At 38.3% G+C, this 15,341-nt stretch overlaps 1 long non-coding RNA gene across 1 annotated transcript in view; it reads left to right on the top strand.

The window, feature by feature from the left end:
• Nucleotides 1-13,240, top strand: part of LOC121305117 — an 87,386-nt gene extending 74,146 nt beyond the window's left edge. Inside the window, exon 3 of the long non-coding RNA XR_005948036.1 lies at nucleotides 13,000-13,240. This is a non-coding gene — a long non-coding RNA (uncharacterized LOC121305117). The remainder of the gene's footprint in view (nucleotides 1-12,999) is intronic.
• Nucleotides 13,241-15,341: the final 2,101 nt, after the last annotated feature.

The following is a 15,341-nucleotide window of genomic DNA, read 5'->3' as shown; positions in this document are numbered from 1 at the left end:
ACATTGTTATCTTTGTTATAGAAACAGTGTTTTGCAAACACTCTATCTATTTCCTTTTTAGTACGCCACACTTTCATAAACCACAACATGTATTCATAGTGTATAACTTCTTGAAAGAAGAAATAAAAAATGAAATCAGGGGAGGGATGTTACAGTACAAGTCCAGATAATTATATTGGTAGTATTTTTAAAAAACGAGATTATGTCATGTCATATTTACATTTGACATTTTGTTCGGAAAATATTATATTACTAAAAAGGCTGTTTCATGTTACTTTGTGGTTCCAGAAATTAGCACTAATCTACTTCTGTAGCTAAAACTACCTTGAGGTAATGTATACAAACTGGAAAGCCAGCTAGGTTTCCGAGAAAGACAGGTAACACGGAAAGGCAACAATGTAGAATAACGCATTATAAAATGAAACACTTTCAGGGCTTTTACAAGCTTTGAAACGCTTTTATTTGTGTATCAATATAAAAAAAAATTGTACTTTATCCTATTGAGAGAGGAAATAAGCGCCCTCAAAACAGAACATTGCTCCCAGTTTGCACAGTGGGAGGAAGTTTTCTCAGCTGAGTGCCACTAAGCCCTGCCTGAGGGATTGAGAACATACTGCACGGCAGGTGGGGCCGGCTCGGCAGCATTTAATGTTATTTCTGCACTGACAGCAGACATACATCATACTGGGCCGTAATGCTAAGCACATTCCATGGCAACACGATCAAAGGACTGCAGCCAGACAACAATGTGCTTTTAATATGATGTTTTGACCGTGTAATTGGAGAGTAATACTGGCTGACAAAACACTTTGCTGTTTTTTTTTCTTTAAGAGAGGACAGACCGGGTTGTCATAAAACGTGCAGGACATTAATAGCGGTACAAAGAATGAATGGAGTTCAGAACACTTTGATGGAAGTATCAGGGGAATATTAGTCAATGGCTTAGAATAATGTTGGAAACATAAACAAAAAAAAAAGGTCTGCAGTGTTTCAGTGGCAGCCTTTAAGTGGATGGTGCAATCAAGTGCGGTTTTTTGGAGAGTAAATGAATTCCACTTCCACCCTGTAATTTTCCAAAGCCGAATAATTTCCGAGTTTACAGTTTGCTGTTTCTTCGTTTCTGTGTTAGCCTTGGCTTTTAGTTTCAAGGCAAAGATAGCAGTGCGTGCAACTCTGTGTAAATGCCACATGGAATAATAGAAGTGATGTGTGCTTCAGTAATGCGCGAAGGGGTGTGTTGTGAAGCATGAAATTAAATGAATTTGATTAAGGCATATTGTTGTTGCATAGAACCTTTGTTTATATGGGAGCCAGGTTTTTACTGGAATGTGTTATTTTTTTATATGAAAAACAAAGAAAAATGTTAAATGGGATTGACTGAAATGTAAGCCTTATTATTCTGGTTACATTTTTTTTTCAATTCTCTCTTTCAAATCTCTTTATTGAACATGGTTCATTCTTTAAATTACTTTCTGGAGGCAGACAGACACACTCCCATTTGGTTGAAGCACTGCTACTAATTGAAATAATACTTGTGATATCCCACGTGGTGTGATCTTTGTTTCTTTTAAATGGGGCACAAAGCTTTCTCAGTGAGGTTTTGAAAATGAAAGGTTGCCATGTGTGTTTTACCAGATACCAGTTAAAAAATACATCAACATTTTCTAAGCACAAACACACATTATATATACTATATTCTGTGATTTTTTTTTTTTTTTAATATAATGCAAATGCTTTTTAAAATACAGTTTATTGCATTGCACAGTAGACAAATAAAAAGTACAGTAATGTGTAGAAGTTGATAACATTGTATTAGTTATTACTATAAGTAAACTTTCAATCTGTATAAACTCCAGGAGTTTAAAGCTTTATTATTTACAGTTCCTAAACGACCCCTGTGAGATAATAAGAGAGTGCCACATGTAGTTAATAAACACAAACGTCTTAATAAACAGCTTCAGCTTGGAACAGCTGTACAAACCAGCCGGAAACACCAGCACATCAAAGTGACGTCCAGATTTCAAATTATAAAGGCATAGATAAAAAGTTTTCAAAATTCTAGAAAATTGAAACGACGAAAAACATTTTGAGATGTACACATTTAATTTGATTCAAGGAAATTCATCAAACCGTTTACTAATTTAAAATAAACAAACCACACCCTAATGCACATGAAAGAGGATTTTGGTGACACTGGTAAGTCAGCGCTGTGTGTGTGTGTGTGTGTGTATGTGTGTGTTGTTATTTATTTATTTATTTATATACGTGATTTATGCTAGTTTTCCACATTTTTTTTTTTTAATGCATGAGTTTAAAAGCTCTATAACTCCCTGTGCGTTCCAGCCAAGCTCCCTTGTACAGTGGGAAAGATGCTTGCTTGCAGAGCAGCTGGTTTGCGGTTTGCGTAGATTTTTACATTGATTACATAAGAATGCAAATTTTACATTTTGTACATGGTCGGTTTACCCCACCTAGTATTCTGTTACTTGTCTAAATGTGTGATACTAAGATGCATTTTCTGATTACTGATAAGCCATGACATTGCATGCATGGGAACAGATTCCTGGTGCTGACACCTTCCTCTACTGCTCAGTGTGATAATTAACCATTAACGAAGAGCGATGTCACTTTAACCTCTCAGCTGCTGGGCTTCTCCCAGCGGGCTGATCCTTTTTTCTTTTTTTTTATTTGAACACTTTTGCAACCAGCATCTTAAGGATTAAATTAGATTTCAGTAATTCGCCTTCATCAACTTGGGTGAAAAGAATGAGCATTTGTTGAAAGCTCAGAGGATAAAATGGTTGATTTTTTTAAAATGAAGTTGATTTAATGTACTGAGGAAAAGGGAATGCTTTTCAGCGCAGTAAATAAATTATTTTAACAGTAAGCATGAGTTGCTTTTAATTTCATTGAACTGAGCATCTGGCCTAAATTGATGAAGTGAATTTAAACAAACTTAGTTTCATTGTGATGTACTGTATGAATTAACACGTTGTTTTTAGGGCTGCATTAGTAGAAATTGCATCCCTTTCCAATTATACCAATCTGAGGCTAGTTACAAAACAAATACAAATTGAAAACCACCCTTGTACAAAAAACCAGTTAGTTAGCTTTTAGTTGAGCTAATGAGATTTGTGAACCAGTCCAACAGCAGAGTAAAACAAAATCAAACTGAACACATTTCAAAGTGGTTAATGTGAGCTTAGCCATTTACTATGACGTGAATGATTTCTCCAGCCATTCAGTGGACCTGTCCCTGTTAATAAGTGGCAATTGTGCTGTATTGTAGTGGCTTCATCACCCCAGATGAAGCAGCTGTTGCCATGGCAGCCTATCTTAGATCTGTTTACTGTCATTACGTCACAACATCACTTCCTCCTTCAGCCAAACCTTTTAGCAGAGGAAAAATAGCCTCACTCCCATGTAAACAACAGAGAGTAAATTATTTGTCTCAAATTATAATTAGCCAAGAAAGATTTTTGTACAAGGAAACCAGAGAACCCTACGGAATGTAAATTCAGATTTAAAAAAAAAAACATTTTCATGGGTTTAATTATTAAAGATAGAGTTTTTAAGTGTGTGGTATTTTTAATCGTGGTTGCCTAAGGACAAGATGCCTAATGAGATGACTGGACTTTGAGGGGGTAAAATATGTTAGTAAGCATTATTTCATAGTTTTATTTGCCTGAAGTTGTATTTATTTTTTATTTTAGGTTTATAAACAATTATTATAAATAGTTTGACTATAGTGATTCCAGTGCTTTCTGTTGGCAATGTTGCACAAAAAAGGATGGAAAAGTGTGCACCATATGTTATGTTGTCAACCACAAAAAAAGAAAGCACGATCATGTGATTGTCGGACAGTTAATGTTTTGTATAAACGGCTCTTTTTTCCCCTCTGTCTTTCTTTTGAAAGTTCGGTTCATTGAAAAGCCCACTCTTTTTTTTTTTTTTTTTTTTTTTTTCGGTCAGATGAAATTTACAGTAGTGCAGGTTAAAAGAGCTTCCCATCGGGTGTGGGTGCATCTCAACATTCCCCTCTTTGAGAGCAGCCCGGACACATCTCACAGCATTCCTACATGGAGCTCTGTGATACGGAAAGGAAAACAGATTTTTCTGTCATCCTGTCATCAGCAAAAGCTTTACACTGAGTTGAGATGACAAACTCTAAAGCAGCTTCAGAGCCAAGCATGTCTTAAATCTCCCTAGCGTTGTGTATATATATATATATATATATATATATATATATATATATATATATATATATATATATATATATATATTTTTTTTTTTTTTTTTTTCAAGATAGGAGCGGCGAGTACTTTGTGATGCTCTATTAACAAGATACTTTGACACACTGAGTGGTTGAAAGAAAGCCATACCTGAAGTGTTTCTGTTTATTTCTAGACACTGCTAGGAAAGAAATGATCATTTTATACTGCAGTTCAAGTCAAACTTTCTTATAATAAAGTAAAACATTTTTTTTTTTTTTTTCAAAGCTAACAGTTAATATTTTTTCCATCTTCATTATTATTATTTTATTTTTTTTCCTTTCCCCTCTTGCTAACGTTGCTTTCTGTATTGTAGCATCCCGTGCTTCATCCCCGTTGCCTCTGAAACCCAACAAAGAAACCAGCCCTGGTGGAATTAAGAAAACCCAGCAAAGATACAACAGTAAAGCAGAAACTAGCAATGGCAAACACTTACTGTTAATGTTATATTGTTATACTTTAACAATTCATGTATTTAGGGGCAGATATTTGCAACAGGGGAAGCTAATTATCTGCATTTAAAGTGAAAATAAAAGTTGGACTCTTGAATTTACAGGACAGTGGTCTTCTCTAGGCTGACCCAATTTTGTAAAGCTCCGTCATGTTGTAAGTCTATTAAAGCAGAGAGGCCAAGTGCTTGTGAATAGTTAAACAGTGATGGCAGCACTCAGGATGCCACTGGGGGTCTGGCTGTCAAAAGAAAAAAGCTTGGGGACTGCATCGGACTAATATGGATAATTCATATTTGCATTTGGCCTAGATTAGACCAGCGTCTCTAGATGAAGCCTTCTGTAATAGTAAATACACCAAGACTGCTTCATTTTAATGGAAAGATTGCTTCCTTGTTTTCCAGAATAGCTTCAAGATGGTGCAGTTGTTGGTCTTCGCACGGTTGGCAGGCTGCCATCATGAAAGGACCCTTTCTAGCTATCTGAAGCTGAGCACTTCTTTATTCTCGCGCACGGTTGCATATTAATTCGCTGTTCTAAGCTACAGTTAATGACGAAGAAAATTCCGTAGTAAAAACTTGATGTGATGGGCAATGACCCAGCCTGCCACCTGAGACGAGGGAAGTTAATTGTGTGCCATCATGTGTGCGGGACTAGTGATTAGAAGGAGAGCGATTGGCACAGGCGTACGCTGCTAAATGAAAGCTCAATCCAACTTCAGTAAAGGACCAAAAACGCAAGCACAACACACTGTTTAACATTTAACAAAGCTATGTGGCAGGTGGCCATCTGTTTGAGGCCATTTGTTCTATTGGTAAATTGAGTTAGTTGGGATACTAAAAGATAGTTTTGCATACTGTATACACATTGTTGTTTAGTTAGAAGGCATGTGCAGGTTAATATTTCCAGTGGTGCACAAAATACAGTACTAACATTGGCTAGGGGAGACAATGTGATTTATAAGTAAGAATTCAATGAAATAAAGATGGCAACTCTCTTCAATGCTAATATTGGATGTGCACTCTGTAATTAAAATGCACAGGAAAATGATGCATCCCCGGGGATATTCTGTAATGTATAAACAATGGAATCTGATTGCATTTAACTGTTTTAAAATCTTCTATTAATCTTTTCATTAATCCAGCATCTGCTTCTGGCCCCCAAAAGACACTTATTTTATAGGGTATAAAAGGGGCACAGATGGGAAACCTTAGCAGTAATAGAAATCAATAAGGAAGCCGGAAGATGCATTTGAAATCACGTCTTCTGTATATGAACATTGTGAGCCCAGGGGCATGTTTTTTGTGTGCGTGTTTCTGAAATGATAAGGTGAGATGCCTCATTGGTTTTAGACATTAAGTTTGGTGCTAAAAGCCCAGTTGGAGCTGGTGTAACAAATGGATTTTACCCTCTGCTAAGAAACGCTGAACCCCCTCCGTGCCCGGCTGAACTCCTGAGAGCAGCAGAACAGAAAGACGCCCTCCGGCACCATCTGTCTGTGCCAAGCTCCACTCCGGGCGCTGCCTCACATCTGTTGAGCAAAGAGGCAAAACTGACATGTTCTTTTAAAGAAGTACTTTCCGCACCTCCCTGCCGCATTAACCCTTTCCAAAGAGCCGTTTTCCCAAGCCATCCTGGGAGAATTGTTAGTGGTGTACAGTAGTAGACTAAGCCTGGTCAGAGACGCTTGTACTACCTCTCAATTTAACCCCAGTGATTTTACAAACATTTTTTTTTTCTTTTAATTCGTTAACATTTCAAATATTTTTTCAAAGGGTTTTCTGCTAGTATATGCTCTGACAATCGCTATATTCAAAAAAAAAAATATCTTGTATTATTTTCCTAAATAATGGATAACAGTTTGTTCCTTCAAATGTCATTTTACTTTTTGTTTTTCAAGCCCCATACTGGTGTTTCCAAACATTCCGCGTGGTTCTGCGTTTCGTTGCTCTAATGTTAAGTTACTATCATAAATCTCCTTTTACCTGGCTTTGAGCTGCTTTGAGCCTGTATGGAAAATCCACAGCCTAAAAGCATATTTGAATGAATGAACCGTTAATAACTCGGTATTGGAACAAGAGAGCCCAGAACTACTCAGAATGGTTTCAAACGTCATAGAGGAAAGAAGAAAAAAAGAGCAATTAAAAAGTCACATTTGAAGCTACAGTAGCCACCAACTTGTTAGTAAATTGTGTTCCTTTATGATCTAAGTTGTTGAACCAATGTACTGTATTTAGATTCGCCCTGGCTGTAATACATCAGACTTCAAACCTGGCTTGAGCCTCCCTGGCGTCTTGCACTTGGCCGATACAGTAGACATCAGCCTTATGTCACAATGTGTGACTTTCTGAATCCCCCCTAAGCAAATTATTCCATTTTCTAATTTCATAAATGAGACAGCTGAGCATCAAACAAATGCTATTAAAATGGGATGGTGATGTCATCAATCCTCTGTTTAATTGCTCTCCTTATGGAATACTAAAACTCATGTAAGGAAACTTCTGTTTATTAAGTTGTAAAATATCAATATCTTTTATATTGTGTAGATATAAGTGCATCCAGAATATATCCATCTGTACGTTATATAACTCCATATCTTAATACCAGTTCACCTCTGTAAATTTACATGGCATTTCTCCAAGTTGCAGATCTGCCCTTTAATGTTTAAACATGGGCTCTGTTGGGCTCCTGAGTGGCGCATCCAGTAAAGACGCTCTGTGTGGAGTGCAGATTGCGCCCTGTAGCCTGGAGATCGCTGGTTCGTATCGTATGTCATTTGCCGACCGTGACCGGGAGTTCCCAGGGGACGGTGCACAATTGGTCAAGCGCCGCCCGGGTAGGACGGCTCAGGTCAGCAGGTTAATCCTTGGCTCACCGCGCACCAGGGCCTCCTGTGGCCGACGGGGCACCTGCAGGTCTGCTGTGGAGCCATTCAGATCTGTGTTGTCCTCCGGCACCATAGGTCTGATGGCTTCGCTGTGGACCTGCAGTGAGAAAAAAGATGGCTTGTCAGGGCGCGTTTCGGAGGACGCGCGTGTCTGCTGCCGTTTCGCTAAGTCAGCACGGGGGTTGCATTAGTGGACCGAAATTAATACGTGCAATTGGCGATTCCAAATTGGGGAAAAAAAAAAAAATCCATTGGCGACCACTAAATAAAAAACAAACCATGAACTGTGTGCTGTAAAGTGGCAGTCAGGCTTGCTGCATCTACTGTGTTTAAAATGTGGATTGTTTCTGTTGTAAGAAGGAAGACTAAAAGAAAATAATAGTTCAACTTGCAGGCAGTTCAGTTTCCCAGGGTTGTGAGAATGAACAGATCTCACACGGTGATGATTTGAAATACGTTTTCTGGCTTTTCAATAATGTGCCAAAGCAGGCTCAGCGGTAGGCCAGCGGGCATCGTATTCTATTTTCTGTGAAAGCAGTCGGCCCAGCAGACCCTGGCTAATGCATGCAGGCCCTCCTCGCTGTTGGAGGAGACAGACTCCAAGATGGCAATCAAGGTTTGATTTGCCAACACATTTCCAATGATTAAAATGTAATTAGCACAACTGAGCACCTCCTCCCCAGCTAATTTGAATGCATGCTGTGACAGGCAGGCAGCCGGCTGCGCCTCGCCCCAGCAGCAGATGGAAGCAAAGGCAGCGGGAGAGGAAAACCATTTTGCGATGCGACTGTTCACATCAGAAAACCATCAGGACGCACAGCTTTTTAGAAAGCCCTTGACGGTAGCACATCAAATTGGCACTGTCAGATCTGACCCTGGCAAGAGCTGCCATCCTTCATACTGTCCCACACTCGCTGGAAAGCAATCTGCGCCTTAACTCTTTCCATTCTTGTTAAATAAATAAATAAAAACACATACCGCAATATTTATTTGGGACAATATTGTATTGCAGAACTACTACCGTGTGTGCAATACAATGCTAGTGTAAAGTTACAAAATATCCTGTTATATGGGGCTGTTACTTCTTTCAGTAAATCACACAGCAAGACTGTGCAGAGCCAGTCTATGCCAGAGGTCTGACCCTACGTAACTTCGGCAGGTCAGATTTTGAGATAAACAAGTCTCTCTGTAGCACTTCTGGGTACTGATGATCAAAGAGACAGATAGAAGTATAGATTACCAGGCACACATGTAAGTTATTGTTGAAAAAGGCATGATCAAATCACATAAACCTTCCTTGTGTCAAACATGTTGAGAAAGGTAAACGTACTTGCCCAAGATTTGATCCCCTCTTGACACTGCAGCATTGCTCCTGTAAGATTAATTTTCTTAACGTGCATGTTTTGTAACAGTGCACAGGTGGTATGATTTAGTATGCCCTTTGACGAGGATGCAGATAGACTTGTTTATGGTCCCTAATTGTGAGTCTGGGAGCATGGAAGCATCTCAGATGTCTGGGTGAATAACCAGCTTTTCTAACTGTGTTCTGTATTGTAGTTTTTTTAGGGAATGGAGATGGTAGGAGTTTACTGTACAGCGCCGCACAATCACACGGGTCTTTACTTGTCTGTTTGTTGATATCTTCCCCTGCTGGATGCACTGCAAGGGACAGGTTTTAGCTCTGAATAGAAAGAGGACATTTTGAAATATTGTACCTGTTGGCATTTTTGACACAGTGTAATTATTTCTACCTGGCACTGGCTGAGGGAGACTGTTGTACATGTTGATTGCCAATTGGATCAGGCAACAGCTGGGCAGATCGCTGTTTCACAGAGAAAATGGATAACTGATTCATTACATGGAAACTGTTTTTTTTTAAACATATCGTTTAACAAATCCGGGAAAGACAGAAGGACCTAAGAGAGTATACTCGTAAGTGTGCACACACGCTTTTTAGAAGAAACTGTGCAGTGGGCAGTGTATCATGCGAGCTATGCAGTAAACTGGGATACTCTGGCAGTAGCTAGAGGAGTATACAAGAGGTGCCTGTTGTGTAAGTCTGCCCAGTCATACAGCGCTATACACAGGTTGCTCATTACATTCCATATATAGTAGTATTAAAATACTAGTATTTTGATACAGTATTTTGACAGCCTAAAGCAAAAGTGAATTTTGCCAGACGTTTGCAATGGCTACATTGTTGTAGCTTATATTCTGTTAATTACAACATTGCTTACGGCACACTTTTTGGTTTCATATATATATATATATATATATATATATATATATATATATATATATATATATATATATATATATATATATATATATATAATATTGCAGAAATATTGTTTATTTTTCCTCATAGTCATTAAAATGTAGCGTGTTTTGCTTTAGGCAGCAATTTCAGTGTAAACGTGTATGTACTGTAGTTCATATATATGCAATATATAATGATATTATTATAAATTATCAGTTCAGTAATACATAAAATTCCTGCAGGATTTCTATTCCTTTATGGGAGGCAAGCCTGGGCATTTCCAAGTGAACTGATTAGCAGACAATGCATCATTAGTGTCATTTCCAGTGCCCACTAACATGGCAGTGCCCTGTACAATTTACTGTTGCAGTGAGGTGTGTGATCAAAAGATGGGCACCTTCTGTCCAAACAGCCTTATTGTTCCGTGCCCATGTGTTGAACAAGCATGGTGGTATAATTTAGAAATGGTCATGTTACAATATGCTGGGTTCTATACTAGAGATGCTAATGCACAAAGCTTGTGGACCAGTTTTGCTGCCAGTTTTTTTTTTTTTCTCTTCCTGGTATTATTATTTGTAGCTTTTCTTATGGAGCACAACGTTTATAAATGAGTGTGATTGCTTTGCTTTAAGGACATACAAATTGCTTGCCCTTGCCTGTCGAGCATGATCCTCGGGTTTTACTTTGCCCATTATGAAGGCAATTTTTTTTTACTGTCGAAAAATTTGCATACCTCCTTTCTTGAAAAGTAATGACAGCAATTTCTTTCTCTCGCTATACGCGCTTTCTGAGCCTCTCATTTAGTGGCACCTGCAAAAGCGACAGGCGCTGGGATGAGAAGTGAAGGAGAGCAGTTGATTAAATCATCATCAAGTCGAGCTGCAGAAAGTCAATTCTGCTTGCCGTCTACAATGATATCCTTTTATCTTAAAGTAATGAGCTATGGCACTTCTGCATCGGGTAATGTGAGGAGTTCTATTAGCATGTTCCATTTGCTTCACAAGCAAGGGCAAGTCATTTCAGCGTGCTTATATCCCAGCAATCAAAGCAGTTGGATGCATAGGCAGGGAAGAGAGAGAGAGAGAGAAGAAAAGTCTTGGGGTTTTTATAATAATAATTCATTCCTGGATTTTGTTTTAACTCTTCAGTTGCTGACTGCCTCTATGCTGTTACACTAGTAGTGTTTTCCAAAGCAAAGTGATTACTTTTCTTGTTGGCTTTTACCAGACAAATGTGCGTACCTGTTTTCATTGTTTAAATCTCTCTCTCTCCTTTTATATATATATATATATATATATATATATATATATATATATATATATACATATATAGAGATATATGTACACACACACATAGAGATAGTATGTATCTGTTACATTTTCATCACAAAACTCCTGTTTTTTACTGCTTGTAAGATTACCAATCATTGTATTTCCACACAAACTCGGTTTTAAATTGTCCGCTGGTTATTATAAAACATAAAAAAAAAAAAAAAAGTGGAGAGCACAAAGCATTTTTATGTGCAGCTATGACTTTTCTGTATGGCTGCTGGCTTTTTATAAAGTATATTAAGAGACAGGAGCAGCAAGAGTGTTAGAAGTGTTTGCTCACTGCGTTTATTGCCTTTGCATAATTTATGAGCTGTTGAATCTGACCATCATTCGTCTCTGCCAGAGCTGGCTCTCAGGGCTCTGGAGGACAGAGCTGTAAATTGGATGCCGTGCTCCTGCTGAGCTTGCGGCAAAAGTCCATGGGCCAGTGAGGGAATTCAGTGCCAGAAATTGAGCCGGTACCTTTGAGCTCAGTGGGGCCCCAGCTCAACAAAGGCTTAGGCAGGAGCAGTGCTGGCCCAACTCACAGGGCTGTCAATCAACACAAACCGACAAGGAGGGGGGTTTTTAATCGTCGCGCTTGTGTGTCTTTTTTTTTTTTTTTTTTTAATGGTCTCCAGTAACCAGTAGCTCCCAGTCCTCGACCATATGCTTAGATACGAGATGCCTTTGGGTATGGAAGTAATGAGTTGATATCGAATTAAGTGGACCTTGAAATTGAAATTGGGAAGAATGACATTAACCCTTTTTTTTTTAATTCTAAGTCTTTTTTCTCCCTCTTCTAAAACTTGGAGGAATAAGTAAGGCGTTTGTGGTTTCTGGTCTGCGGTGGTTTTTGGTTTGTCCCTGTCCAAAGGGGCTTTACTGAAAGATCTGCTGTAGCTTGCATTTAACAATCTACTGTGCCGTGAAACATCTCCCCAACCTCGACCTCTGTTACACTCTGATAATCTTGTTTACGACAAAACATATGTGGGTTGTGGCATTTTTAAAGAAACAGTGGCTATAATATTTTGCATTGCCAGGCATGCATTGCCAGCGGTATGAAAATGTCGGCATGCCATCATTATTCTCTTTTAAAGAATGCTGAGCGATTTTATATATTCTTTATTTTTGTTCAGGACATTTAAGCGCAAACCTGCTAGTGTGTTTGCATTAATAACTTCCATATCCAGACACATCCCGGAACTTCACTGCTTTGATTTTGTTTAATAAGCTGTTAAAGGGATTATATTTAACATAAAGGGATTATATTTAATATCCTATTATGTATATGCTCTAGCATTCTCTGTTCTCATTATTTACCATGCTTATTAACTATTCCAGCACAACAATATTTTTTCTAACCACTTCTAAGTGCTGCATTTCTGGTTTGAAAATGCCAACTATACAGCTGTTATTTCTGTCCCCTTTGGAACTGATTTTGGTTTGTCATAGTTGCAAGGGGGTAGGAAATTACAGTTGCACACCCCCAGTGGCCATTTATAATATTAATGTTATTTAATGACAAATGCAAATTAGAAGTAGAATTAACATGCTGTGTGCTCTAGAAGGTGGTCTACTATTGTTATGCCATTTTTCCATCCACACTATGAACCCTAGTGTGTAAAACTGTCACACTCGGGCTGCCTGCCACCAGTTCCCTCTGGTGCCCATAGTTTGTAGACGGATGATACACAGAGTTCAAAGATTGCTTTCCCGTGTACGTACCATGATTCTTCCGGTTCCCAACGCTGTGTAACGCTTTATGTAGCTAATGTCCTTGAAAATGAATTGACTGTGTTCTTCTTTTGCATTTCAGTGTGACACTGAGAGCGACCAAGACGAGAAGGTAGGATCTTATATTTCAAAATTATTTAAGATACTAGCAGATATCATAAATGTAGGTATGGATGTTGGTATATATGCTTCCATTGTAAAAACGAGACACTTGGCAACTCTGAATCGGATTAGCTTTCATCTTGGTGTTTTTAGATAAGGGCACCAGTTGCTGGGAATTGATGCGCTGGCAGAAGGGGGCTATGCATCTCAGATTTCACACACAAGGCAATATATATATATATATATATATATATATATATATATATATATATATATATATATATATATATGTGTGTGTGTGTGTGTGTGTGTGTGTGTGTGTATATATATATATATATATATATATATATATATATATATATATATATATATATATAATGCTAAATAAATTATATTTAATACATCATCTTATGTTCCTATTTGTGGATGCAAAGCCTCACATGAATATATTGTATTAAAATGTCATCAATTTGTGTTCCCCTCATTAGCATCACTAAGTAAAATTTACTTCAAAATAACCAAGATATAACGCATGAAGTTGAATAAACATTACATAAACAAGGGTATAATGCAAGAAGTTGAATAACCGTTAGATAGAAGTATTCATATGTGCTGCACTTTTCCACAAGTTTCCACATTACCGTTGTACATAAACTCAGAGATTCAAGAAGAGTAAGTGATTTTGCACATTGTTTTTATTCACAGTTGAATTGCAGATGGTGCACTGATTAGTGGTCACTCAGTTTTCTTGTTGTAAACTCACTGTTGCCGCAGTACAAGTCAAACCATCCCATCTTGCCTTCGTTCCAGGTGGAGCTCTCTACAGTTTTGCAGCCTCCTAAAAAAACATTCTCATTTCCTCCTGCCACCTGCTTGGGTTATTGATGTGCTTTTATTGTGTCTGCCATATACAGATTACAAATGAGATTTTGCATTCAACATTCCTGACATAAAAAGATCCTGCAGTTAGGTTGGAAACAAAGTGTGCTAAACACACACACACAGAAAAGTTCAATCATTCTACTTCATGCATGTGAGCCAGTTTGTTTGGCTCCCTGTATGTAAAGCCTTGCAGTCCACACGGTTATCCAGCAGTAGAGCTATCTGAATGGAAGCGTTTAAGTGTATGTTGATGGTTATTGACTGATAGTCTAATTTTATTCAGTTATTGGCACGGTGGCTTTTAACCTTTGGTACACACATTTAAAACTGTCATGCAAGGCTAAATCACAGTGATGGATAAGACTCAGTTAACCCTCAAAAGGCAACCTGGTTTTGCTTAATAGTTTAAGTGCATAGTTACAGTAGTGGCTTCAGTGTGGACACTGAGGTAGATGCCTCAGGGATAAGTGTGGACACTAAGGTAGATGCCTCAGGGATAAGTGTGGACACTAAGGTAGATGCCTCAGGGATAAGTGTGGACACTAAGGTAGATGCCTCAGGGATAAGTGTGGACACTAAGGTAGATGCCTCAGGGATAAGTGTGGACACTGAGGTAGATGCCTCAGGGATAAGTGTGGACACTAAGGTAGATGCCTCAGGGATAAGTGCGATCAGTCGAATTCCAGTCCAGTGCACTCCAGGTGCTACTTTTGAAATGTTAGAATCGAGCGGACAGTGATGATAGTTAGTGTGTTAAAAGGATAGAGATGGGGTTTGAGTTTTTCCAGTAGCATTTAGATCTAATGAGTGAGGTTAGAAAATGAGGAAAGACTTTGCATGTTGCTGTGGGAGTCGTGCGGCCTGTATTACACTAAATTCATCAAGTCATGTGATGTATTAAGAACAGGTCTTGAAATGATCTCTTTCAGAATATGTTTGAATTCTTTTTAATGGGTGGATGTCTGATTCGAGTAGCATGTTCAGCACGACCTCAGGACGACTCTTAGATGTTCCAGCTAGAGGTCCATTTAATGATTATTTTGCTCCAAGACAGAATATTTGCCTTCTCTCTACGTTCATAACTTAAAGCGCTCACTTTTATTGCACATCACACAGTGAGAAAGGTTATAATAAAGTTGCCATTTCCTGTTGTACTTTGCACACCAGGGGCTAAAAAGTCTCAAAGTAATTTGCTTTTTGTTCTCCGTTATTAGTACAAACTCCAAATACTACGTGCCTTCGACATAGCAAGGGACATACTCTTTTACACAATCTGTGAGATTTGTCTAATCTTTAATAACTGGGTCAACAGCTTGCGTACATTTATAACACCATGAAATAACCAAAGCCAAAGATTTAGCCTTTACATAAACCAAGTCAAGAAGATATATAATTGTGAGCATGTATAGCTGACCAGAATAAAGTAAATCCATATACAAA

This window comes from Polyodon spathula, chromosome 41 (genome assembly GCF_017654505.1).
Source record: "Polyodon spathula isolate WHYD16114869_AA chromosome 41, ASM1765450v1, whole genome shotgun sequence".
Lineage (NCBI taxonomy): Eukaryota > Metazoa > Chordata > Actinopteri > Acipenseriformes > Polyodontidae > Polyodon > Polyodon spathula.
Note: the sequence above shows the minus strand (reverse complement) of the source record. Positions and strands in the feature narration are given on the sequence as shown.